The sequence below is a fragment of the Molossus molossus genome, unplaced genomic scaffold (genome assembly GCF_014108415.1).
Source record: "Molossus molossus isolate mMolMol1 unplaced genomic scaffold, mMolMol1.p scaffold_m16_p_20, whole genome shotgun sequence".
Lineage (NCBI taxonomy): Eukaryota > Metazoa > Chordata > Mammalia > Chiroptera > Molossidae > Molossus > Molossus molossus.
This window is the reverse complement of record NW_023425356.1, coordinates 29,190,187-29,216,749: the sequence shown is the minus strand read 5'-3', so window position 1 is coordinate 29,216,749 and position 26,563 is coordinate 29,190,187. Positions and strand designations below refer to the sequence as shown.

The following is a 26,563-nucleotide window of genomic DNA, read 5'->3' as shown; positions in this document are numbered from 1 at the left end:
AAGATAAATGCAAAAATGTCCTTGGGTGAGGATAAAAAAAATTAAAATGGGCAAAAGACCTGAATGGACACTTCTTAAAGGAGGACATACAAATGGCCAATAGACATATTAAAAATGCCCAACATCACTATTTATCAGGGAAATGCAAATTAAAACCACAATGAGATATCACCTCACACCTGTCAGAATGGCTATAATCAATAAATCAATAAACACGTGTTGGTGAAGATGTGGAGAAAAGGGAACCCTAGTGCACTGTTGGTGGGAATACAAATTAGTACAGCCACTGTGGAAAGCACTATTGAGTTACCTCAAAAAATTAAAAATGGAACTGCCTATGACCCAGTGATCCCACTTCTGGAAATCTATTCAAAGACACCTGAAACACAAATTTGAAAGAACATATGCACCCCTATGTTCATTACAGCATTATTTACAAGATTTGAAAGCAACCCCAGTGTCCATCAGTAGATGAGTGGATAAGAAAGCTGTAGTACATTTACACAACACAATACTACTCTGTCATAAAAAGGAAGAAAATTTTACCCTTTGCAATAGTATAGATGAACCTGCACAGTATTATGCTAAGTGAAATAAGCCAGTCAGAAAAATAGAAATACCATATGATTTCACTCATTTGTGAAATTTAATGAACAAAATGAACTAACAAGTAAAATAGAGAGATTCATAGATAGAGAGCAGGCAGACAGCTCTGGTGGGGGATGGAGAGCTTGAGCAAAAAATAAAAATAATTACATAAAATGTAATTTTTGCCCTGGCCGGTTTGGCTCAGGGGTTCAAGCATCTGCCCATGGACCAGTGAGTCATGGGTTTGATTCTTGTCAAGGGTATGTACTTGTCATCCCCAGTCCTGGTCGGTGTTGTGCAAGAGGCAACCATTCAATGTGTCCCTCTCACATCGATGTTTCTCTCTCTCCCACTCTATCTGAAGATAAATAGAAAAATATCCTCAGGTGAGGATTAATAACGATAATAGCAAATAAATAAAATAAAATTTGGTTTTTCAAAAAGTTATAGAACACTCTAGACGACCCAGCCCACAAGAGAAGAGCTTAGCTGGGCCATGTCTGGACTGGAAATGGCAAGGATGGAGCCTCACTGGTCCAGGCTGTGACAAAAGAGAACACTCCTTACCTTCTGCCTGGAGAAAAGAAATGGCTGGGCTGTTTTCTCCCAGATCCAGTGCTTTTCTTCTGTTTGAATTTTCCATAAATTTCCCTTGATTTTTATTATTTTCTCAAGAATAATTAATGACAATCTCTACAAGTTGTAAAATTAAGCTTGGAGAAGGGAACTATAGAAAGAAGTGTGATGAGAGTCACAAATGTGGGCTCTGAAGCTAAGTACCTGGTTTGAATCCTGGTTTCTTAGCTATGTGACCTTGGGCAAATTATTTTGACCTCTCTGTGCCTCAGTTTGTCCATCTATAAAATAGGGATATCAATAGTTTCTACCTTGTACAGATTTAGTGAGGTGTTACATACCTGCACGTGGTAAAGCCCTGGATCACTGTATTGGCTGTTCTTATAGGCTTGAAAACTTCATAAGATACTAAAATAAACTCAACTAAGGTTCTTTCAACAGAAATATATCTGATAGTATGTTACATTAATGTTGCATATTAAGCTTTTAGCTGTTAATCCCCCTAACTCAATGTCTGTTTGTTCTATTATCTCACTTACCACACTACAATCTAACCACCTGCTATACCTGTCTCCCAACTAAACTGAGAGAAAACGGTCTGTGTCTGAATAATAACAATAATGAATATGAAGAGCTCCTCGAGGACAGGGAGCCAGCAAATAATTAATTGAGGGCTTACTTTGTATACCAACTGCTACACTAGGTGCTTTATACATTATTGTCAATACCCCCAACAGCCCTGTAAAGTAGAAATTAATTCTTATCATTCCCACTAGACCGAGGGAACAAATATCTTAGCAAAGTCAGAAAGCTTGAGAAGATAGGATTTAAACTCAAGATTCTTGTCATCAAAGACCATGCACTTGCACTCGACCATGCTGCCTCTCTTTGCCAATGTGGATTCCCAACACCTGGCACTTCACTTCAGGTATAACCCACACCTGGCACTTTGCTTGACCCACATCAAGTGGACCACAAGTATTTGTTGAATGAATATAATCACATAATAGTCTAAAGACACTAAAAGCAGCTAAAAATAAATGAATTTGTATGTTAATTCAGTGTTATCTGAATAACCAACTTTTCTGTTGGAAACATCCATTGAAGAAGTTTAGGTAGAGCCCGGCTGGCGTAACTGGTTGAGCATTGACCCATGCACCAAGAACTTGCCAGTTCGATTCCTGGTCAGGGCACATGCCCAGGTTGTGGGTCAAATCCCGGGGGGGGGGGGGGGGGGGCGGGGCATGCAAGAGGCGGCCAACCAATGTTCTCTCTCATCGATGTTTCTAGCTCTCTCTCCCTCTGACTTCCTTTCTCTAAAATCAATAAAGAAAAAAAAAAAGAAGTTTAGGTAGAGCTCTGTGTCTGCATTTTAGTCAGACCTGGTTTCACAGCAAATGCGGGATTCAGGACATAAGCTTTTTTCAATGAGCTGTTACGAAATGAGACAAATATAGTGTACATTTCCACTATTTATATCACAAGACTAACAGGAACAGAAGAAGAAGTTAAGTATTGGGGAGCTGTGCTACACTATTTAGTGGTTAAACAATAGCTCTGTGTATGTAGATTTTAACGAGCCCCCACCCAAGTGCGAGGAGCTCTTGATATTATTCAAATCATGTTAAAGCATTAGTACATTTTGGAAAAGGACTATTTGTAAAAATCCTGAAGTTCTAACTTGTGGGAGCAAAACAGTGATCACTACATTCTCTAGAGACTTGGAGACTCTGATAAATGTGTGTTGAGAATGCATTGTCACTCTTTGGATGACAGTTATTCACTCTTGCTGGCTGATTGCCCAGACAGTTCTGAACAGCTCTATGCAAGTCTCCGGGTTTGGGCTGCATCAACTATGAGACCTAAAAATGGCCGTATCTTTGTAAGTAAGGAACAAAGACTTTTCTTTTTTCTTATTTTCTTTTCTTTTTTTCATCTTAGAGGTTTCCAACGCATTTGATTTTGCAGACCACTGGTTTGCAGCTTTTGAGGACCAACATTTGTATAAATCCTTATAAAATGACCAATTAATTTCAGTTCTATAGCAGCCTCTCAGGTACCACCCACCATCCTCGTGGCTTGAGTTCCAATGCCACATGCCAGACAGGCTGACCTCTGACTCCTGCTTTCAGGGGCTGTCTACAGTAAAGCCTCTTCCAGGGATTTTCTCTCCAAGTATTGGTTTCCTCTGGCAAGAAATTGATAGTTCACAAGGCTTTAAGCCGTAAGCATTTTGAAACTTACAGTGATGTGGTGCTTTTTCTCATATGCAGATACTTGAGGGTTCAGTACACTTGTGCTTAATCACAGGAATCCCTCCAAATTGCTTAGTAGGTTGCAGTATAAGAAAGCCTCTGTTTCAAACACAGATAAACACCATTGTAGATCGCCTATGTGCTCTAGAACTACAAAATTTAATTCAAGGAAATATAGGTCCCATGAAAAACTTAAAAGTTTCATAAAAGTAAAATCTAGTTTCCCCCAATGCATTGTACTTTAGCCAAAAACCTCCCAATGCTTCAAAAATAACACTGAAAGGGGCATCTAATTTTACAAGAACAATAATGTATGGTAAATGGAAACATGGGCCCCTTCCCATGCGCCAACCCCGCCTCCCACTCTGTGGGAAAAATACTGAGATGCCATCAGTAAGCAGCCTGGGAGATCTTGGGAGTCTGGCCAGCTCCTCAGTCAAGAAAACAGCGTTTTGATCACACACAGCTTTCACATGTCTCCCTCCCCTGCATGCTCTGTTTTTCTCTGTTTTCTGTACTGGATAAAACCTGGTGTGAGAAAAGTCTGAGTGGTGGCAAAACAATAGCACCTCACTGCTCCATGCAGCCTGTCTGCAGGCTGGATGGGACATAGCAATTCACCTTCACCTGTGGTGGCCCATGTGGCAGCAAATTTCACCAGTCACCTGCCACCAGTGCACATGTAAGTCCTAATAAACTCACATCTTTCAGAGCCAGTCCTTGGGTTATTTCTTTGGGAATCCAAGGACAATATGCTGAGGTTTTCTGGGCCCTCAGTACTTTACATAAAAAAATTAAATATTTATTTAAATAACAAGTTTAAGTTCAAGCTGCAATGTTGGCAATGTAGACCTTTTTTTTTTTCTTTTGCTCTTTTAAGAAAACAATTTATTATAATAACACATTACAAAGGTTTCTTGGAAAACAGGAAAATCATTGAATTGTGATTTAAATGAGAGAAATAGTCTCTTGTATCATTGAAACCATTGAAAGTTTATGCAAAAGGATTTATTAGCATCAATGCCATTCATGAATGTTCCTCATCATGCAAGACTGAAGGAGGAAAAATATTGGCTTAGTGGTGATTTAATCGGGTGCAAAGGAATGACAACTTGGCAAGCTGAGAAAGCAACAGACAAGATGGGGTGCTAAGAGGAGCGATTCAGTGGCTTCCAAATCTACTGAGGACACCCTGAAGCTGGCAGTTTGGTCATTCCCCAAAATCATTTCCAGACCAGCTCAGCCTGCAGCTGATCCAGAACTCACACAAAAAGCAAAGGGAATGTGCTCAACTTTGGAAATGGTCCATTATAAGATGCTCCTAGTAGGACGGTTTCATGCCTACCTCCAAGCCTTAGCCATCGAGTAGCATCATCCTGAACTTCAGAGCCATTCCTGGAGATGAGACAGGAAGAGTGCTGGAAAGGGCCCTCGACAGCAGTGCGGAGCACATTGGCCACTTCCCTTCTCTACCTCTGGGGCAGCTGCATGGTTCAACCTGGACTACGCTCCACAGGTCCCTCTGTTCACATCACATTGCTAGTATGGCTTATGCAGCAACAAAGTCTAACAAAAATGTACAACTTTAGGATGACACCTTTCTTCTGAGACATTCCATACTTTCCAAGGCTTTGAACGTTAACCTGAAGCTACTCCAGGTGTATGGAGAAATGGAGAAAAACCCCTGATGAAGAGGTTGGTGGAGGGGCAAAAGGGGCAAGCCACAGGCATCTGGTTAGGCTCCAGCACACCTGAACTTGAGGCCCAGCAGAGGAGAGCAAGTTAACTTGATAAGATTTCTCATGATACTGAGGGAGGACCCTCTATACCCTGATCCAAAATGATTTCAGTGGTTCAAATATTGGAAGAGCTGATACAGCTTCAGGAGCTTCTCAAACCCAGGGGCCTTGGGGCTCCTTTTGTGGTGGGCAGAGCAAAAGGAGCTCCTAAAGTCCCCAAACATGCTGGCTATTGCCAGATCCTATTCTGAGTGGCCATTGAAAGAAGTTGGGTCAAAAATGATGGGCACAGAAAAATGACAGTGGAGTGAATGGAAGCTACACAGACCATCTCCCAGGACCAAACTGGAATTACAACAAAGATAAAGATAAATAGTCAGAAAAAAGCAACAGAAAAGCAGCTTGGAGGACCATATAACCAGGGACACTGACTCAATCCTGGTAGAATTGCATAGGCGCGAGAGGGGAGCTGGGAGCCCACTGACCGCAGCGGCCTTAGCTGTGAGCAGCGCCCTTGGGGTTACACTCCAAAGCAGCTCCATAGCGCAGAGCCTAGACAGACACTAAAATAGCCACAGCCACTCACCTTGGGCTCTGGCAGAGGGAGGGTGGACTGGACTGGAACTGTGTGGGAACACTAGAGATTTGGAGGGCGCTCAGAGTTTTTGCTGAGTTATAGCCACAAAGGACAGTGGTCATCTTACTCCTTCCCAGGGCTCTGGGGAGAGGCGGCAGCTCCTCCCTCGGAGATTCAACCCCACCCGGTGGTCTCTGAAATGCAAATTAAGGCTCATTAACAACCAGCATCTGCCCCACCATCGGGAAATCCCCTTATGATGAACACCTGAGGGAGTCTTCATTCAACTGAGAACCCAAGGATCTTCAAGTAAACATGACTAATAGGCTCCAGGCAAAAGCTAGCAGATAACTGAACCATTCCTGGGCTTGAAACTCTGCCCAGTAAAGTAAGACTTGACAGTGATGTTTAACGTGGGTCCTCCCATGCACCTCCAAACCCAAGAAAGGGAGCCACAAATAGCAGAATTCCAATAACCACAGGGAAAATTTGGCAGGCTCCAAAGCCCACTGAGCTAGCCAAAATGGTGAAACACAGAAACAAATGTCCAATGAAAGAACAAGAGACCTCTACCAAAGATGAAATAAATGAGGTGCAGTTAAGCAAGTTAACAGAACTAGAATTCAGAGCCATGATCTTGAGGAAGCTAAACAGCACGTGTAAGGACATGAGACCATGAGTAAAGACATGGAAATGTTGAAAATCAACCAGTAGGAAAGTAAACACCACCAAGAAGTAAGAAAGAATGACATTTCAGAAATAAACAACACATTGTAAGGTCTAAACAGCAGAGTACAGGAAGCTTAGGATCAGATCAGTGAATTAGAAGACAGGGTATAAAAAATAAACCAATCAGAACACCCCCCCCCCCCCAAAAAAAAAAAAATACAATTAAAAAACAGGAAGACAGCTTAAGAGAACTGTCGGACAACTGGGAACATAATAATATTTGCATCATAGAAGTCCCTGAAGAAGAAGAAAATGAGCAAGGGTTAGAGAATATATTTGAAGAAATAGTGACAGAAAAATTCCCTAATATGATGAAGGAAGAAGGCATTAGAGTTCAAGAAGCAAAGAGACACCCAAGTAAGAAGAACCCAAACAGGCCCACACCAAGACACATAGTAATCAATGCCAAAATTAAAGACAAAGAGAGAATCCTAAAAGCAGCAAGAGAGAAGCAACAGGTTACCTACAAAGGAACCCCATAAGGCTCTCCGCTGACTTCTCAACAGAAACATTACAGGCCAGAAGAGAATGGCATGAGGTAATCAAGGTCATGAAAAACAAAGATCTGAATCCAAGACTACCCAGCAAGGCTATCATTCAAAATAGAAGGTCAAATAAAGAGTTTCCCAGACAAAAAAAGGCTAAGGAAATACATTAGCACCAAACCAGCACTGCAAGAAATGTTAAAATGATTGCTGTAATTAGTAGGAGAAATAGGAAGAAAAACATAACCACACTAAACAAAAATAGCAATAAAGAAGTACATATCAATAATCACCTTAAATGTAAATGGATTTAATACTTTGATAAAAAGACATAGAGTAGCTGATTAGATAAGAAAGCATGACTCATCTAAATGTTGTTTACAAGAGACCCACATCACAACAAAAGACTCACATAGGTTGAAAGTGAAGGGATGGAAAAAAATATTCCAATCAAACGGAAGGGAAGAAAAAGCTGGGGTAGCAATACTCATATTTGATAAAATAGATTGCAAAATGAAGGCCATAACTAGAGACAAAGAAGGCCACTACATAATATTGAAAGGATCTATCCAACAGGAAGATATAACCTTGATAAACATATATGCACCCAATATAGGAGAATCAACATATATTAAAAATCTTCTGGAAGACTTCAAAGGAGAAATTGATAGCAATACAATCATAGCAGGGACTTCAACATCCCACTGACATCACTGGATAGATCCTCTAGATGAAAATTAGCAAGAAAACAGAGACTCTAAATAAAGCACTAGACCAAATGGATTTAAAAGATATCTACAGAGAATTACACCCCCAAACTACAGAATTCACATTCTTCTCAAGTGCACATGGGACATTCTCAAAGATAGACCACATGTTAGGACACACACTAAGTCTCTACAAGTTCAAGAAGATTGAAATTATATCAAGCATCTTCTCAGAACATGATGGCATAAAACCAGAAATCAACTGCAACAAGAACATGCAAAGACATGGAAGCTAAATAGCATGTTATTACACAACGAATAGGTTACCGAGGACATCAAGGAAGAAATTTAAAACTTCCTGGAAACCAATGAAAGTGAACACACAACAACACAAAATCTATGGAATGCAGAAAGAGCAGTTCTGAGAGGGAAGTTCATAGTACTACAGGCCTACCTCAAGAAAAAGGAAAAGTTTCTAATAGACTATCTTATCTCACAACTTAAAGAACTAGAGAGAAAACAAAAAGAAAACCCCAGAGCAAGAAGAAAGAAGGAAATAGTAAAGATCAGAGCAGAAATAAATGACATAGAGTCCAAAAAAACAATTCAAAGGATCAAGGAAACAAAGAGCTGGATCTTCGAAAAGATAAACAAGATTGATGGACTCTCACCAGGAAACCAAGAGAGAGAACCCAAATACACAAAATCAGAAATGAAAGAGGAGAAGTAACAACTGACAACACAGAAATACAAAACATCCTTAACAACTACTATGAACAATTATGTGGCAACAGATTCAACAATCTAAGCGAAATGGACAAATTTCTAGAAACACATAGTATCCCAAAACTGGATCTGGAAGAGATAGAAAACTTGAACAGACCAATAACAACAAAGGAAATTGAAGATGTAATGAAGACTCTCCAAGAAAACAAAGGCCCAGGCCGGGATGGCTTCACAGGGGAATTTTACCGAACATTCAAAGGAGAACTAACACCCATTCTCCTCAAACTATTTCAAAAAATTCAAGAAGAAGGAAGCCTTCCAAACTCGTTTTATGAGGCCAGCATAATTCTAATTCCAAAACCAGAAAAAGACACTACAAAGAAAAAAAACTACAGGCCAGTATCCCTGATGAGCATAGACACCAACATCTTGAACAAAATACTACCAAATCAAATCCAGCAATATATCAGAAAAATTATTCACTATGACCAAGTGGGGTTCATCCCAGGGATGCAAGGCTTGCACAATATTTACAAATCAATAAACATGATACACCACATAAATAAAATGAAGAATAAAAACTACATGGTCATATCAGTAGACACCGAAAAATCCTTCGACAAAATCCAGCATCCATGTCTGATAAAATCGCTCAGCAATGTAGGAATAGAGAGAACATATCTCGACATAATAAAGGCCACATATGAAAGACCTACAGCCAGTATGATACTCAATGGGCAGAAACTAAAAGCATTTCCCTTAAGAAGAGGAACAACACAAGGATGCCCACTTTCACCACTCTTATTTAACATAGTACTAGAAGTCTTAGCCACAGCAATCAGACAGGAAGAAAAAAGAAAAGGGATCCAAACTGGAAAGGAGGAAGTGAAACGGTCATTATTTGCAGATGACATGATATTTTACATAGAAAACCCCAAAGACTCCATCAAAAATTTACTAGAGTTAATAAAAAATTTGGCAAAGTAGCAGGGGACAAAATTAACGTCAAGAAATTGATGGCATTCTTATACACCAATGATGAACTCACAGAAAGAGAAACTAAAAAAAAATCCCATTTACCATTGCGAAAAAAAAATTAAAACACCTAGGAATAAACTTAACCAAAGAAATAAAGGACCTATTTGTAGAAAACTACAGGTCATTGAAAAAAGAAATAGAGGAAGATATAAAAAAGTGGAAGCACATACCTTGTTTATGGATTGGAAGAATTAACATCATTATAATGTCCACACTACCCAAAGCAATCTATAGATTTAATGCAATCCCATAAAAATACCAATGACATACTTCACAGAACTGGAACAAATACTTCAAACGTTCATATGGAACCAAAAAAACACCTCAAATAGCCCCAGCAATCTTGAAAAAGAAAAACAAAGTTAGAGGAATCCCATTACCAGATTTCAGGTTATACTACAAAGCCACTGTAATCAAAACAGCCTGGTACTGGCACAAGAACAGGCATATAGACCAGTGGAACAGAACAGAAAACCCAGAAATGGACCCGAGGCAATATGCTCAATTAATATTTGACAAAGGGGGCAAGAGCATACAGTGGAGTAGAGACAGCCTCTTTAATAAATGGTGTTGGGAAAATTTGACAGCTACATGCAAAAACATGAAACTAGACCATCAACTTACACCATACACAAGAATAAACTCAAAATGGATAAAAAACTTAAATGTGACTCAGGAATCCATAAAAGTTCTAGAAGAAAATGTAGGCAACAAAATTTCAGACATCATATGCAGCAGAATTTTTACTGATACATCACCTAAAGCAACAGAAACAAAGGAGAAAATGAACACATGGGACTACATCAAACTCAAAAGCTTCTGCATAGCAAAAGACACAATCATCAAAATGGAAAGGCAACCCACTGTATGGGAAAGCATAATTGCCAATCATATAGCAGATAAGGGGTTATTTTCCAATATATATAGAATGCTCATACAACTCAACAAAAGGAAGACAAAGAACCCTATTAAAAAATGGGCAGAGGAACTAAATAGACACCTCTCCAAACAGGACATACAAATGGCTAAGAGACATATGAAGAAATGCTCAACATCACTAATCATCAGGGAGAGGCAAATTAAAACAACTATGAGGTATCACCTCACACCTGTCAGAATGGCCGCCATCAGCAAATCATCAAACAACAAGTGTTGGCAAGGGTGTGGAGAAAAGGGGACTCTAGTACACTGCTGGTGGGAATGCAGACTGGTGCAGCCACTATGGAAAACAATATGGTGTTACCTCAAAATTTAAAAATTGACCTTCCATTTGACCCAGTGATCCCACTTCTAGGAATATACCCTAAGAAGCCCGAAATACCAATCAGAAAGAATATATGTACCCCTATGTTCATAGCAGCACTATTTACAATAGCTAAGATTTGAAAACAGCCCAAATGTTCATCAGTAGACGAATGAATAAAAAAGCAGTGGTACATATACACAATGGAGTACTATGCAGCTGTAAGAAAGAAAGATCTCTTATCTTTTGAGACTACATGGAGGGACCTGGAAGATATTATCCTAAGCGAAACAAGCCAAATGGAGAAAGACAAGTATCATGTAATCTCACTTATTTGTGAAATATAATAAACATAACAGTCTTAGGAATGTGGTAGTCCCAGAGACGTTGAAGTAAGATACAGACTGACAATCCCTAGAAGAAAGGGTGGTGGGGGAGAGATAAACCACAGAACTTATATGCATGTGTGAATGAATAATGGACATGGACAACAAAGCTGGAGATAGGGCAGGGAGGGAGAGGGAGGGAGGAATCGGTGGGGGAAAAGGGAGAAACATCTGTAACAAAAAGAAATAAATTAGTTTAAAAAAAAAAAAATGATGGGCCCACAGGAACCCGCTGCTACATTTCCCCCCCAAAGGTCTTTGTGGAGCAGGGCTGGAACAATGTCCAGATCAAGAAACAGGTCAAGGATCTTCAACTGCAGAGCAGACCAGAGCTGGAGGGCCTGTCTGTCCCCAGACCCCTTCTCCACCATGTCCATCGGGGGCTAATGCACTGCTGGGCATAGAATACTACCCAGTCCTTCTGCCAGTCATTCACCTGGGCGAGATATCCACCGCACGTCAACATGTCACCCCAAATTGGTCTATGAAAGGCCATTCTGCCTGTATACTATGTCGGCACCCTTCTGTAGCATCTCTCCAAACTTCTTGTTCTCTAGGTGCAGATCTGCTAGCTGGGCTCCAAGTTTCACAGCATGTCTGCTCAGATACCTCATGTCCACATGTCCTATCACTAGCTTACTGCCGCCTCCAGGGCATCAAAAACCTTGATGTGTTTGGGCACTTGCACTGTGTCCGTTTTCAGGATGGTAGTTAAAACTTGCCATCTCACCCTCAAACATCCTTTTAGCCTCTGTCTGAGCATTCCCTTTCACAAACACTCACCCTCTGTCCGTGTCGTAACTCTGGCCCTGGCTAATGCACCCTCCCCACAGTGGCCTGTGGCCTGGACAGAGCTGCAGCCCAACTCTGCCCCAGTAGCTCCTTCATGTTCCCTCTGCTGGGACTGCAGATCTCAGCAATACAGACTTTTAACACATCACAAAAAGCATGCACAAAAAGTACTAATGCAAAAGACAATACAGTGCTCAGAGTTAGGCTAAATCGCTGCTGATTTTCAGAAAACAAAAGGCCTGAAATCCCCAACAAAACATAAAATGTATTAAGCACTACCATCCACAGAACAGTCTTTGTTATTGATTCTATTTAAAAATTATTTGTATAGTTAATTATATATTAAATTGTAAATGAATATGATATATGAACCCCCTTTCAGAAGGCAATTCCTTGTTGCTCTATAGAACATCTAATTACACTGCAAAACGTATCCTTTTTTACTATTGACAAAAAAACAGTTGATGATATTATTGTAAATATTAGGAAGGCTACAACAAAATAAAAGAAAAGAAAATTTATTTTGTGTCTTCCAAGTGCACAGTTGGTACAGAAGGCAACCCATCGATCTCTCTCTCTCTCTTTTCTTCTCTCTCTAAAATCAATTTTTAAAAAAAATCATATCCTTACGTGAGAATTAAAAAAAAATCAAACTGCTGATAGATGTACATGAAATGAAAGACGCAAACTGCAATTTGACAGCATGATTGGTAATATCTGTGCTATGTGAAGCCACCTTCAAAAAGAATGTATACAGCAAGAGATCATGTCTAAAGATTGCAAATGAATAAACAGTACTGGATAACATAATTTCCAACTTAGAAGCTGACTCAAGATCAGGTTCATCTTCAGTTAATGCAACAGGAAAAAAATGCAATGGATTTTTTTTCGTTAATTACATCTATTCACAAATTGACCTCAGTTCACCAGATGTGTAGACACAATGAGATTTCTGTTGTTGTTTATAGTCATTAATTGAAATGATGATAAAAGAAATAGATCTATTTGAAAACAAAACTAAATAGTTATTTCAGAAATAAATCTATTTGCAAACAAAACCAACTAGTTATTTCGGTAGCACCAGGTGCAGGATCCACCTGGTGACTTTGAGTGGCCACCTATGGTATGACTTCAATTATGCAGGGCTTGTCTATGAATCTGGCTCTATAGTTGCCCTTCTCTACGGTCCCAATAATCCATGTTTGGTGAACTTCACCATATTTGGGGAACTTTATCTCTGCATAGAACCAAGCTGCTGCCCTGGCCAGTTTGGCTCAGTGGTTGAGCATCGGCCTGCGAACCAGAGAGTCCCAGGTTCGGTTCCCACTAGGGGCACATACCACCCAAAAAAAAAAAGAACCAAGCTGCTTGCTCACATAGCAAATGGATTAGAAGGCCTCCTGAGACGTCTCAGGGTAGATCCCACACATGAGTTCAAACATGTTTCTGTTACTAGACAGGGACCAGCTCAGAGAGGGTTAGCCTCGGGCCAGGCTAAAATGTGTGGTTTCTTGACTATGTGTAGGAAAGATTTCACAACAGGAGTCCAGGTGGGTTTGAGAGTATGTTTATTAAAGCTGGGAACAGTAAAACAAAGGAAGGAGGTAGGGTAGAAAAAACAACAGGGGAGAGCCTGGGCAGTGTTCTGTTTTGGCTCTCTAGAAATGTTGTAGGAAAGAAGGGAGCCAAGGTGGGGCTGCTTTAGCTCACTGGGAAATCAGAGAAAAGGGATGCTTTAGAGACAGGATCAGGGGGTGAGCCCATGTCGAGCTGCCAGCCCGCTGCTCCCCTGATTGCAAGTCTCATGGGGATCCTTGCAGTTTAGGAAGACATAAAAAGTTCATGCCCGGCCCCACCGGTGTGGCTTAGTGTAAGCATCGTCCCACAGATGGAGAGTTCCTGGTTACATTCCCAATCAGGGCACATGCCTGGATTTCGGGCTTGATCCCCAGTAGGGGGTGTGCAGGAGGCAGCCAATTGATATGTCTCTCTCATCAATGTTTCTATCTCTCTCTCCCCCTCCATTCCTCTCTCTCTAAAAATCAATAAAGCCTGGCCAATATGGCTCAGTGGTTGAGTGTCGACTCATGCACCAAGAGGTCACCAGTTCAATTCCCAGTCAGGGCACATATCCAGGTTGTGGGCCAAATCCTCAGTGGAAGGCATACAGGAGGCGGCCAATCAATGTTCTCTCTCACTGATGTTTTTATCTCTCTCTCTCCCCCTTCCTCTCTCTCTAAAATCAATAAAGAAAAAAAAATTTTTTAATCAATAGAAACAGTTTTTAAAATAAATAAATAAACCATTCACTCTCAAGTGTCCTTGGTTTAGGGGAGATAAGGTCTTGTGATTTACCAGCTGGCTGTCAATTGCCCAAACTGTTTGGCTGTTTAATTTTCTTGTCTCAGTTTCCCCATTCCACTTGCCCAAGAATTTTTCTAACTTCTTACTGTCCTGCCACCTTTCCACAGGTCTTGCTCACAGCAGCTATCTTGGTCAGGACAAGGAGGCTACGAATCATAGCGAACAGACATACCTATTACGTCCCCAGGGCCTGGGTTAGCATAAGCACATCCCCAGGCACTGGTTATCTGGTGTGATGAATTCATTAGGCTGGCAGACAGTTGTAGCCACTCCTCCCAAAACAATCCAGCGGTTTAACACTGTTTAGCAGACAACCCTGCCAAAAGACCTGTTACAGACATTTCTGCCTCCTCTGCTGCATCTTTAAAATCCTGTTTAATTAAGAGCTCATTTTGTCCCTTTCTCTGTTGGTCATTTTATTACTGATTCCATGGAGCATCAGCATACTGTCATATTCTGTGACCCCCTCAATGCATCGAGGACGTTGGCACGTTATGCTGCCCATCATGTAAGTGTAATCAACGATAGGATTAATGTAGTTCATGGTTTGCACCAAGGAATGACTGTCATGCTTCAAAGGAACGACACCAGCCTTGACATCACTGCTCCCAGAAACTGTTCATCTTTTTGGAAGTGGTTCTCTTGTAAGGATTCCAGCAATTTCTGCCGGACATCTTGGGGCACTTTGCAGTCAGTGGCCTTGAGTTTAGTAAAGTGAATCTGGTTATCCAGAAGCTGTTGTCCAATTCATAATTTTCCAGGTTAAAGGAGTCCTGCTAGACATGATTCCTGGGGCCACACACCTCACAGTAGCGCTCCTCCACTCTTCCTCCCAGTCAACTGGTTTCTTTATATCCACCGGTTTGCTTTGCGCCCTCCAGCCAACAAGCCACTGCTGCTGCCACAGTGCACCAGGAGCACGGGGCTCCCTTAAGCATCCCCTGAATAAAAATGCTGCTTCCACAGCAGCACAGCAGCACAGAATGAGCGGGGAGTGGATGGGAGGGTGCGAGAGGGTCTGGGTCCAGCTGGGTCTCGGGAGGGATCATCAGCCTCGACGGTCCCCTGTCAGGAACTGCGTTGCTGTGCTCTGCCATGCACAGCGACTTTTCTTATGAGGGCAACAGAGACTTTTATTATGAGATCTTATTGTAGTGAAATAATTACTACATTATGTGTCAGATATCTTTTTTAAAAAAATAATCTCAACCATTTTATTTATTACCTATATTTCCTATTGCTTATGGGTCATTTCTAAATGAATATCAGAAATCACCCTAAGTTCAATGTGCCCAAAGTTTAACTCATAAGTCTTTCCTTGACCTCTCCAACTTGTTTCCATGTGTTTCCCCTATGCTAATTAATGGCCATCGTAATCATAATAGCTAACACTTATTGAGTGTTTTCTGTGTACCATTACCCACCCTAATGTTTTACATGTACTAATTCTTTTAAAACCCATAAAAATATTAAATATTTCTACCCCTTGAAATAAAAGCAATCATCCTCCATTTTATAAATTAAGAAACTGAGTCACAGAAAAGCTAAGTAACTCATCTAATAAATAAACCACATTTAACTCCTTACCTACCAGTTTTAGCAGCTATGTGCTAAAGTGCTATTCACTGCTTCACCAACCACAACTACAAAGGGCAGACAATTCTTTTCCTCTTGACTCCTCCTTCTTTCTTCATGTCACCCCAGCTCCCCAACACATCTAATCAGTTATTGGGTCCTGTCAATTCCAACTCAATATGGCTCCTCTAAGTATGTCCCCTCAGTCTAATTCTCAATGCTCATTCTCTCTGGTCATTCCTTTATGTTACCCGAGATGCTATCACATAAAGAGCGATCTTCTTAAAACACAGAACTTACCACTTCATTTCCTACTGAATTTTTTTTCCAAAGAGACCAGACTCCTTAGCAATCTGATCCATCAGATCTTCAATGCTCCTCTCCTGCCTGCTCCCTAGGCTCCAGCCACATGGAAATACCATGGGTCCATAAACCCATCAAATTCTTTCCCACTCCCATGCCTTTGCACGTGCTGTGTCCTCTGTCTGGGATGCCTTTCTCTCCCTTCCATCCCTGGCTCTTTTATACTTCAAGCATCAGACTGTTATTGGTGGTGAGAGGTCCTCTTCCCCACCAGTTGCTCATGGAGGTGGAATTCTTGCAATATCCTGAGAAAAAGAATTTTCTGAGACTCACACAGGAGGATGAGGTATTGTAGAAAGCTTTATTTCTGTGGAATCAATCCCCTGAGTTTCCGATGTTTCATTTCCCTCAGTCCTGCCATGGAAGAAATCCCATTTTGCCTTTAGCCTGGCCAGAGCCAGTGTCTAGAATTTCCTTTCTGTATTTGCACACTCCAGTCCAGCATCAGGCTAGCTCAGTTTCTGTCCCTAGCTATAATCCACTAGTCCATTGTGTGTGGGGTCCACATAATTGTGGGCCATACGGACAAATGCAAGGAAGCAGGCACAAGAGAGCCCCATGAGCCAAGAGTTGAGAGAGTAACAAGAGCATGAACTCCTTTGCAAATTTTCATACACTTGCACTGGCCACACCCATTCTAGCTAATAATCTCTGTTCCCAGGTGTGAACGACAGACAAGCACCTTCCACCTACATCACCACAACTTCGGACATGTGTCTATCGCCCCTTTGTTGGATCCCTTCCCCCAGTGTTTTGCAGGGAATAGATTGATAGTTCCCTGGGAAATGCAGAGTTGCGGCTTCCTGGTGACACTGCCCAAATGACATGTCTATAATGTCTGGTTTTCCCCTTTGATCCTTTCCTATTATTAATAATTAGCTAATTACACTAGTATCAGTCTCCCCTTTAGAGAACTTAAGCCTTATAATTTCACAAGAGTAAATGGACAAAGGTTCCCGTCTTCTTGTAACTGCTAATGCTGTCAGAGGGGTGTAGTTCTGCCTATCCCAAGGCTCAGAGTTTCTCCCTATCTGACAGAGGAAGGATAAGCAAAAGGGAAGGGAAGTACTCATGCAGGGAAGAGGGATTCTGTAGAATTCAGGTCAGTCTGGTGTCCCTGGGAATTGACATAGGCAATGTCCAGAGGTTGATGCATTGGACAAGCTAGAATTTTGTTGTATTCTAGAAATGATAAACTTGACAGGAAGGTTAAAAGGCATAATTCAAAACTGAGGAGACTTATATCAATTAAAAGTCTGGTGAGAGGTTAAAAAACAAACAAACATGTGATAAAGGGAAAGACTAATTTACAGTGTTACAGTGTTAACTTACAGTCCCAAATTAGGTAGGAGGAGTAGCTTCTCTGGAGGCAGGTATGTCATACCTGTCTGGAGCCCTTCTGTTTACCATACTTAACTCAAATTAGCCTGACGAAAATATTTTAAGACTTCCTCCATGAGAAACAGTGGGCCTTTTCTGTAAACCATTTGGGCAGACAAATGAAAGCACTCTTTGGAAATAGAAGAATACAAAACCCAAAGGTTAATACACACACAAAAAAAAATCATAAACTAGTCGAGAACACTTCCAGATGCAAGGATTTTGCTGGAATGAAAGCAATAGTGACAATCTGATAGATAGTCTGTGGTTAGAACATCTTTGGTGATGTCATCAGGTGCTAGTTCTGTATGGCATACACAGACAGAACCTTAAAAAAAAGAAAAAGAAAGAAAAAACTTTGAAGACATTTAACTGTACTGGAGTTCAATATCCATAAATGGACAGTGTGGTTTCCATTGAAACACAGTTTTTCTTCCTGAGATTTACCCTCCTTTTCAAAAAGATTGCATTAAGTCCAATTTTAGTTTGGCCTGATTATTTGAAAAAACACAGCAAGAACAGTAACTGATCAAATAGATCACACAGGTTTTTTAAATCTGCTTTGCTGGAATCTTTCACAAGGAATGTTTAAGTTGAGCTATAGTCAGCCCACCAGGGTAAAGAAGCCAAGCCATAGTTGCCATCAGGCTTTGTCTGCAATACCTGTAGGTTTGGGTAAGTTCCACATGTCCTTCAGGTTCCCAAATGTCTTGAGGTTCCTTCCTTGCCATTTTTCAGAAAAGCAACCTTCATTTCTTGTCTGGAAAGACTGCCATGAACCACATGACCAACCAAGTTATCAGACCATTCTGCAATGAACTTGATTGACTTTGGAAGTAAATCTAAATTCCTTAAGGCTTTCTGGTGATACCCAGAGTCTATTCATGTCCCTCTTAGACATGGCATACTAGTCAGAGTCTTCGTTAATAAGACCACAAGTGAAAACTGGTTTTATTGAATTTATACAAAGAAATGTATTGCCATGAATCACTAATTAAGAATTGCCAAATTATTGCCCTGGTTGGTTTGGCTCAGCAGTTAGAGCATCAGCCCATGGACCAAAGAGTCATGAATTTGATTCTAGTCAAGGGCATGTACCTCAGTTGCAGTTCAGTCCCCAGCCCTGGTAGGCATTGTGCGGGAGGCAACCAACTGATGTGTTTCTCTTATGTCAATGTTTCTCTCTCTCCTTCCCATTCTTTCTGAAGATAAATGGAAAAGTATCATCAGATGAGGATTAAAAATAAAAAAAGAAGATTTGCCACATTATGCCCTGGTCATTGTTGCTCAGTGGTTAGAGCATCGGCACATGCACTGAAGGGTTGCAGGTTTGATTGCTGGTCAAGGGAACATACCTAGGTTGCAGGTTCAATCCCTGTTCCCCTCTCTCTCTCTCAATATTTCTCTCTCTCTTTTTCTCTGACACTTCCAAGCAATGGAAAAAATATCCTCAGGTGAGGATTAACAAAAAAAAATTTACCAAATTCTGGAAGGATAAGGTAGGGAGAAAAAGCAAAAAGTAAATAATTAGCATTTTCAAGATTGGCAAACATGTTCCAATACTTTTAGAAACATATACTCCTTTAATGGCAAACACACTGACACTTTAGAAGACATACTTCCAGGATTCCAAAATGGTGGAAGATTGAATGGAAGCTATACTGACCTTCTCCCAGGACTAAACTGGAATTACAGCTAAAATATAGAAAAATCATACTGAATAACCAACTGAAGATTAGCTGGAGAGAACACTTGTAACAAGGATATAAAGAGGAACCCATATCGCCCTGGCCGGTTTGGCTCAGCGGTTAGAGCGTCCACCTGCGGTCCAGAGAGGCCCGGGTTCGGTTCCCGCTAAGGGCATGTACCTCGGTTACAGTTTGTCCCCGGCCCTGGTTGGTCGTGCGGGTGGCAGCCACTCGATGTGTCCCTTTCACATCAATGTTTCCCTCTCTCTCTCTTCCTCTCTCTCCCTCCCACTCTGTCTGTACAAAAAATGGAAAAATTGTAAGGAATTGGGGGCGCCGCTGAATAAAACAGAGAAGAGACTGGAGAGCCAATCAGCCGAATAAACAGGGATCAGGCTTTATTGGGTACACTCCGGGCGGGTTCACAGACTCCGGGGGTCGAGTCCTAGAAGCCGCGCTCAATGTAGGGGCTCGTGTCTTTTATATCTGCCTATTGTAGCTGGAATTTGTCCCTTAGGGTTTGGCCCTGCGAGGGTTATGCATGGAGCCTCTGGAATGTGAATGGATAAGAGCAAGATGGGAGTTAATCTACAAGCTCGAGGCAGGCCGTTCAGGGTGGGAGGCAAGGCTGAGCAAGCAAGACAATGGTCTGGTCGAGCACTTTGCCTGGCGCCAGTCCCCAGGCCATCAGACAAAAATGTCCTCGGATGAGGATTGAAAAAAAAAAAAGAGGAACCCATATCAAGACCGGTAGGAAGTTCAAAGGTGTGAGATGGCTGGCTGGTCTCACAGGAAGCAACTAAGGTTCCAGAGGGATATCTAAGCTGTGGAAGTTTCCTGTTGAGAAATCTTGTGCCTAAACCTAAAGCTGGGCTCCCAAGCCCAGAGTAATGAAACCAGAGTAATGCCCACATAACACCTGGCTGTGAAAAGCACCAGAGGTTCCACCCAGCAGGGACAGGAGACTGGAAACACAGGCACCCACACAGGCCAATGCACTAAATTTTGCTTGCAGCCACCCACCTTGGGCTCTGGCAGAGAGAGGGCAGAGTGGGCTAGAGCTGTGTGCAGAGATTCTGGGTTCATGGCTCTGGGGAGAGTACTGGGAAGGCTACTGCCTGGATACCTGTTCAGAGTCATTACCCCACATTGCAGAAGCCATCTTTCTCCGGCAGAGTTTTCCCATCAAAGCAGCTTTATCCGGAGGAAAGCAATTGCCACACCCATTGGAAATTCTTTCACCCTGCCTGCCTCATGGAGTTAATGCCTGACAGAGAACTACAGCCTGAGGCTCATTAAGTAACTGAGACTAAGGGTCAGCCTGCAGGCATGGGTGGATCTCTGGGTGCTTTGAGTCTTTGCCTCTTCAGCTCCTCTGCCTGAGGCTTGTAAAAGCAGACCTTGGGGAGAGGAAAAATGGCGGCAGAGTGAACGGAAGCTACACAGACCGTCTCCCAGAACCAAACTGGAATTACAACTATAACACAGACAAATCGACGGGAAAAACCAACAGAAAAGCAGCTTGCAAGGACCATATAACGAGGGACACTGACTCCATCCCGATAGGTTTGCGAAGGCGCGAGACAGGGGCTGGGAGCCCACGGTCGGCAGCTCGGCAGCAGCCTTAGCTGGGAGCAGCGCCCTCGGGTTACACTCCCAGGCGGCTCCACAGCGCAGCTGGGACAGAGGCTGAAACAGCCACAGCCACTCACCTTGGGCTCCGGCAGAGGGAGGGCGGACTGGACTGGAGCTGTGTCGGGACACTCGGGGTTTGGAGGGCACTCAGAGCTTTGGCTGAGTGCAGCCACTCAGGACGGTGGCCACATTGCTCCTTCCCAGGGCTCTGAGAGAGGCAGCAGCCCCTCCCTCGGAGATCCAACCCCACCCTGTGGGCCATTGAAGTGCTAATTGAGGCTCACTAACAACCAGCATCTGCCCCACCCTCGGGAAATCCCCTTGTGCTAAGCACAAGAGGGAGCTTTTCAATCAACTAACAACCCCCCAAAAAAGCTAGAGGATAACAGTACCTTTCCTGGGCTGGCAACTTTAACCAGGAAAGTAAGACTTGACAGTGGTGTTCAACGTGGGTCCTCCCTCGCTCATCTAAACACAGGAGAGGGAGCCACAAACAGCAGAACACCAACACCCACAGGGAAAACTTGACAGGCTCCAAAGCCCACAGTGATAGCCAAAATGGTGAAACACAGAAACAGAAGCCAAATGAAAGAGCAAGAGACCTCCACCGAAGATGAGATCAATGTGGAGCAATTAGGCATGTTAACAGAGCTAGAATTCAGAGCCATGATCTTGAGGAAGCTGAACAGCATGAGTAAGGACATAGAGACACTGAAAATAAGCCAATTGGAAATTAAAAACCAACAAGAAGAGATAAAAAATGACATATCAGAAATGAAAAACACATTGGAAGGTTTAAAAAGCAGAGTAGAGGAAGCTGAGGACTGGATCAGTGAATTAGAAGACAGGGTAGAATGACCCGTCCCGCAGGTCGAGCAACGAGGACTCTAGAGGGGGAGTGAGGATGAGGAGGGACAAGAGACACGAGAAATGGAGACAAGACAGGGCTCTGATCAAGTCTCGTTTATTCTGGGGAGATCCACAGTATATATAGGGCAAGAAGCAGAAAAACAAGAACATTTGTTGCCAAGCATGTCTGTGGTGACCACCCCGAAGCAATTTCAAGTAAATATCATGTAAATATCACAGGTGGAACAAAAGACAAACAGCATAACTGGCTGAGTAAATGGTTACTTAAAGGAATGCAGAAACATTGTATGCAGAGATGCAGACAGAGATATCCTGCCTTGGGGCAGGAGATGGCAGAGCAGATTTTTGCAAAATGGATGCCATGCAAACAGTCTCCCACAGGTCCCCCCTTTTTTTTTTTCCTAAGGCCGAAATAATACCTTGAGGGGACTGTGCCTGTCTTAGGTCAGGAAACTTGCACACGGTGCCAACCTGTCCGAACCCGTCATTGGAATAGCAAGGCAGCATAAGGCCTTGTTCCTGTCTTAGGTGGTGGTTGGTGATGCGTGTGAGTTCCAGTTGCCCGTCTCTGGCTATCCAGTCCAGCGCACCAAGGTGACAAGGTTTTTGAGACTATTTGCCATCTCGGGCATAGTCATAGCTTACTGATTCACAGCTAGAGTGAGCTTCTCTGTCGGCCATTTCAAGTTTATGATAATGGACCTGTATAGGTTGCATCTTAATGGCATCTATCTGCTGCTTGATGAAAGCTATCACCTTATTGAAGAGGAAGGGTCCTAGTGACACAATCAGTAAAAGGCCAAGTAAGGGGCCCAACAGAGGGAGAAGATATACCCCATTTAGCCCGCTCCAAAGGGGGTTATTGAAAAGTTCTTTTAAGCAGCAGCATTCCTGCAAAAGCAACACAGTCGCATGGGGGGCCAAATAAGGTCCTCAGGAGCTCGTCAGGGTGTGGAGGAGGCCCCAACCTCCTTCCACAAGCAGGCAAAGATGCAATAGTATCCCTGCAGTAAGATTTCAGCATTCCGGTCCATTCCTGAAATAAAGAAAAAACAGAAAAAGCCTCTCAGGGCGAATTTTCGTCCCTGGAGTTATCTATATGGTTATCTGTTATTCCTTTAACTTGATCAATCTGTTTAACCAAACGCTCTGGTAGCCATCTGGCAGATTTCATTTTCTTAGAGTAAATGCATACAGAACCTCGGCCCCAGATGAGGACTGGGTCTGGGCCATGCCAAGAGTTGGTTAGCGGATCTTTCCATTGTACTGAGGCAAATTGTTTTTGAGTTTCTGTATGCCAAAAGCGATTAGCAGCAGATTGCCCATTAGTGTCCAAATTTTAAAAATTGAGGATAAATAAGGCATGAGAGAGAATATTTTTGGGTGACCCCCTCGTGGGATACCATTCTCCCTTTTTTATTTTATTAATGGTGATCTTTAAAGACAGACGTGCTCTCTCTACAATCCCTTGGCCCTGAGGGTTGTAAGGTATACCTGTTATGTGTTGAATATTGAGGCATTTGCAAAATTCGGAGAAGGCTGAACTTGTATAGCCTGGGCCGTTATCGGTTTTCAATTGCTGTGGGCATCCCAGAACTGTAAATGTGGTTAGCATGTGACTGATCACATGTTTTGTGGCTTCACCAGTTTGGAGGGAAGCATAAATGAATCCACTAAAGGTATCTATAACATGTACATATTTAAGATTTCCAAATTCAGAGATGTGAGTAACATCCATCTGCCATAATGCATTAGGGATTAGTCCCCTTGGGTTTACTCCAAGGTGGGGGACAGGCAAATGAGTGGCACATGAGGGGCAGTTTTTAACAATTTGCCTAGCTTGTTCCCTAGTAATCTGATGCATGAGGCGAAGCGTTTTAGCATTGAGATGATGTAATCGATGACTGTTCTGTGCTAGGATGATCTTATCAGAGCTGTTATCAATGGTTGTAAACACTTGATTAGAATCCTGGAGGCGAGTAGCTAGGTCAGCTTTTTGGTTTCCCTCAGCAAGAGGTCCTGGCAGCCCAGAATGGGCGCGTAAGTGGCCTACGTAAAATGGGTGAACTCTTTTTGTAATTAGTTTCTGTAACTGCCTAAACAAATTTCCTGCATTGGATATGTTTTTTACCCGTCCAGCTGTTTCTAATAGAGGTATAGAATGTGCGATGTATGCACTATCTGTGTAAATATTGAGAGATTGATCTGGGAAGGCAGAAAAAACAGCAACAATGGCTTGCAGTTCCATTAGTTGAGCAGATGTGCTGCTGGTCATAAATGACACAGTTTGGTCTAGATAAGTGTAAGCAGCTCTACCCGTCGAGGACCCATCAGTAAATACTAGTAAAGCATTTTCTCAGAGGCTTAGATGCTGTGAGTATAGGAAAGGTAAACTCATGCTTGTTGGCAAAATCAATAAGTTTGTCTGGTGGATAATGATTGTCTAGAATCCCCGCATAAGAGGCTAGGGAAATGGGCCAAAATTCAGTATTTTACATGAGCCATCTAATTTGGTCCACGGTATAGGGTTGTATAATAATATCTGGCTCCTTACCAAAATAACATTTCCCTTGTTTCCTACCCATCGTAATGAGATTGGACACTGCCTGATAATATGGCTCAATGACCTTTTTAGGTGTGGCAGGCAAGTGAATCCACATTAAGGGTGCTGTCTGCCAGAAAACAGCGGTAGGGGAGAGAGCAGTCTTACAAATAATAAACTTTAAAGGTTTAGTGTAATCCATAAAGGTGGTTATTTGAGAATGGATAGCCTGTTCGACTTTGCGTATAGCCTGTTTTCCTTCTAACGTAAGTTCACGGGGAGAAGTAGGGTTGGCATCTCCCTGCAATATATCATACAGGGGTTTAAGTTCTCCTTTACTGATTTTTAAATAGGGCATAAGCCAATTAATGTCCCCTAGCAGTTTTTGAAAATCATTTAGGGTTTTAAGCTTGTCTAATTTTAGTTCTAATTTTTGAGAGAAAATTAGGGACCCTCGTATTTGAAATCCAAGATATGTATAAGGGTCTGTGAGTTGGACCTTGTCAGGGGCTATTTCCAGGCCTTTGTCTCTTAAGGCAATGCGCATCATCTCATAGCATTTCAAAACCTCGCTCCCCTCTTCTCCGGCTATGAGGATATCATCCATGTAATGTATAATGTACATATTTGGCCAATTGTCTCTAACTAATTGTAAGGCTGAGGCTACAAAGGATTGGCATAGGGTAGGGCTATTAGCCATTCCCTGTGGCAGAACACGCCATTGGAATCTTTTCATAGGCGCTTTGAAATTTATAGCTGGTAAGCTGAATGCAAATCGCCTCTGATCATCTGGATGCAGAGGAATCGTGAAAAAACAATCCTTTAGATCAACAATGACTTTGAAATAACCCAGAGGTATGGCAACAGGTGAGGGAAGTCCTGGTTGTAAGGCTCCCATTAGTACCATAGTCTTACAGCTCTTAAGTCTTGCAATAGCCGCCATTTGCCAGATTTCTTTTTAATGACAAAAATAGGAGTATTCCAAGGGGAGTTACTAGGGACAATGTGGCCAGCATCAAGCTGCTCCTGTACCAGCTGTTGTGCAGCCATCAGTTTTTCTGCTGTTAGAGGCCATTGATCAACCCACACCGGCTCCTCAGCCATGTGATCTTTTCTGCATGGGTCACAGGAGTGTCGATGGCCCCTATGGAAAATGGCCTAATCCTGCCCTATCAGTCTTTGGGGAGGGCTCTATGGGTTCTGTTATACCCATATTATTTTTTCCCAGCCCTTGGCCTGGTAGATATCTGGTTTTCAACATTTGGGTAGTAATAACAGCATTCGGGCTGCCCATTATCAATCCTAATTGGAATAAGAGGTCTCTACCCCAAAGATTTATAGGCAATCCAGAACAAAATCTGCAAAAGGCTCATCAGGTCCTTGTTTAATGTTAGTAAGGGAGGAGCTCATGTCGCCTTTGGTGGGCAGTTTCCTCCATGCCCTAGTGCCTGCAACCTGAACTTGAGCAAAAAGACCTGCATCATATTGCATTTGGGCATCACTATTGGCATAATTTCCTTCTCCTATTAGCATATCGAAATTCCATCCATTACCAGCCTGCACATTGCGTTTAGCAATGTCCCTGCAGTTCTCTACATATTCTGATTTCCACAGGAGATAGTCTCCTCCAGCAAGTGTCGCTCAGCCAATCCCCAGGCGTAAGCCAATTCTCGGCTACTGATTCTAAAATTGCCGTAGTATATGGGGCTGTGGCTCCGTATTGTGCTACAGCGGTCTTTAACTCCTTTATTAATTTAAAATCAAACCCACTATGGTGACGCCAAGACTGTCCTTGCGCGTCCACTGTTTCTGTTACTGGAAAAGCCTCTATATCATCTAGCTCTGGTGTAAGTTGCAAGCGGGGAGGGATCTTTGGGGCAGCTCCCCTCATGGGTGGTTTTTGATTACCGAGGACTTCTGATCTTACTCCACTCTCCTTTTTAGATTTTCCTACTTTTAGTCCTTCTAATTGGGCTATGAGATCTTGGTGCTCCTTTTCCAGTTTTATTTGTTCTTTGAGGTGTTCAATTTTATCTCTAAGTTCTTTTCTAGGTTCAAGGGCTGGACATGCCAGCGGGGGAGCACTGGGATTATTATTATAAGGTGGAGGGCATTGAGAAACAAGCGGCCAGTCAGAGTTACGATATCTGGCAACTTCATCCGCCAATTCATCCCAATTAACTTCCCCTCCGTCAGGAACAGTCTCCAAATATTCTGATAGGTCAAGATAAATCTTTGTCTTGGATTTGATTATTTCCTCTGGGGCAACACTAGTTATTGTTCTTTTGATTTCTCCACCCTCTCT

At 42.3% G+C, this 26,563-nt stretch overlaps 2 pseudogenes; both read right to left on the bottom strand.

The window, feature by feature from the left end:
* Nucleotides 1-5,154: 5,154 nt before the first annotated feature.
* LOC118637725 lies at nt 5,155-11,911 on the bottom strand (annotated as a pseudogene).
* A 2,469-nt stretch (nt 11,912-14,380) lies between these two features.
* On the bottom strand, nt 14,381-19,140 carry LOC118637724 (annotated as a pseudogene).
* Nucleotides 19,141-26,563: the final 7,423 nt, after the last annotated feature.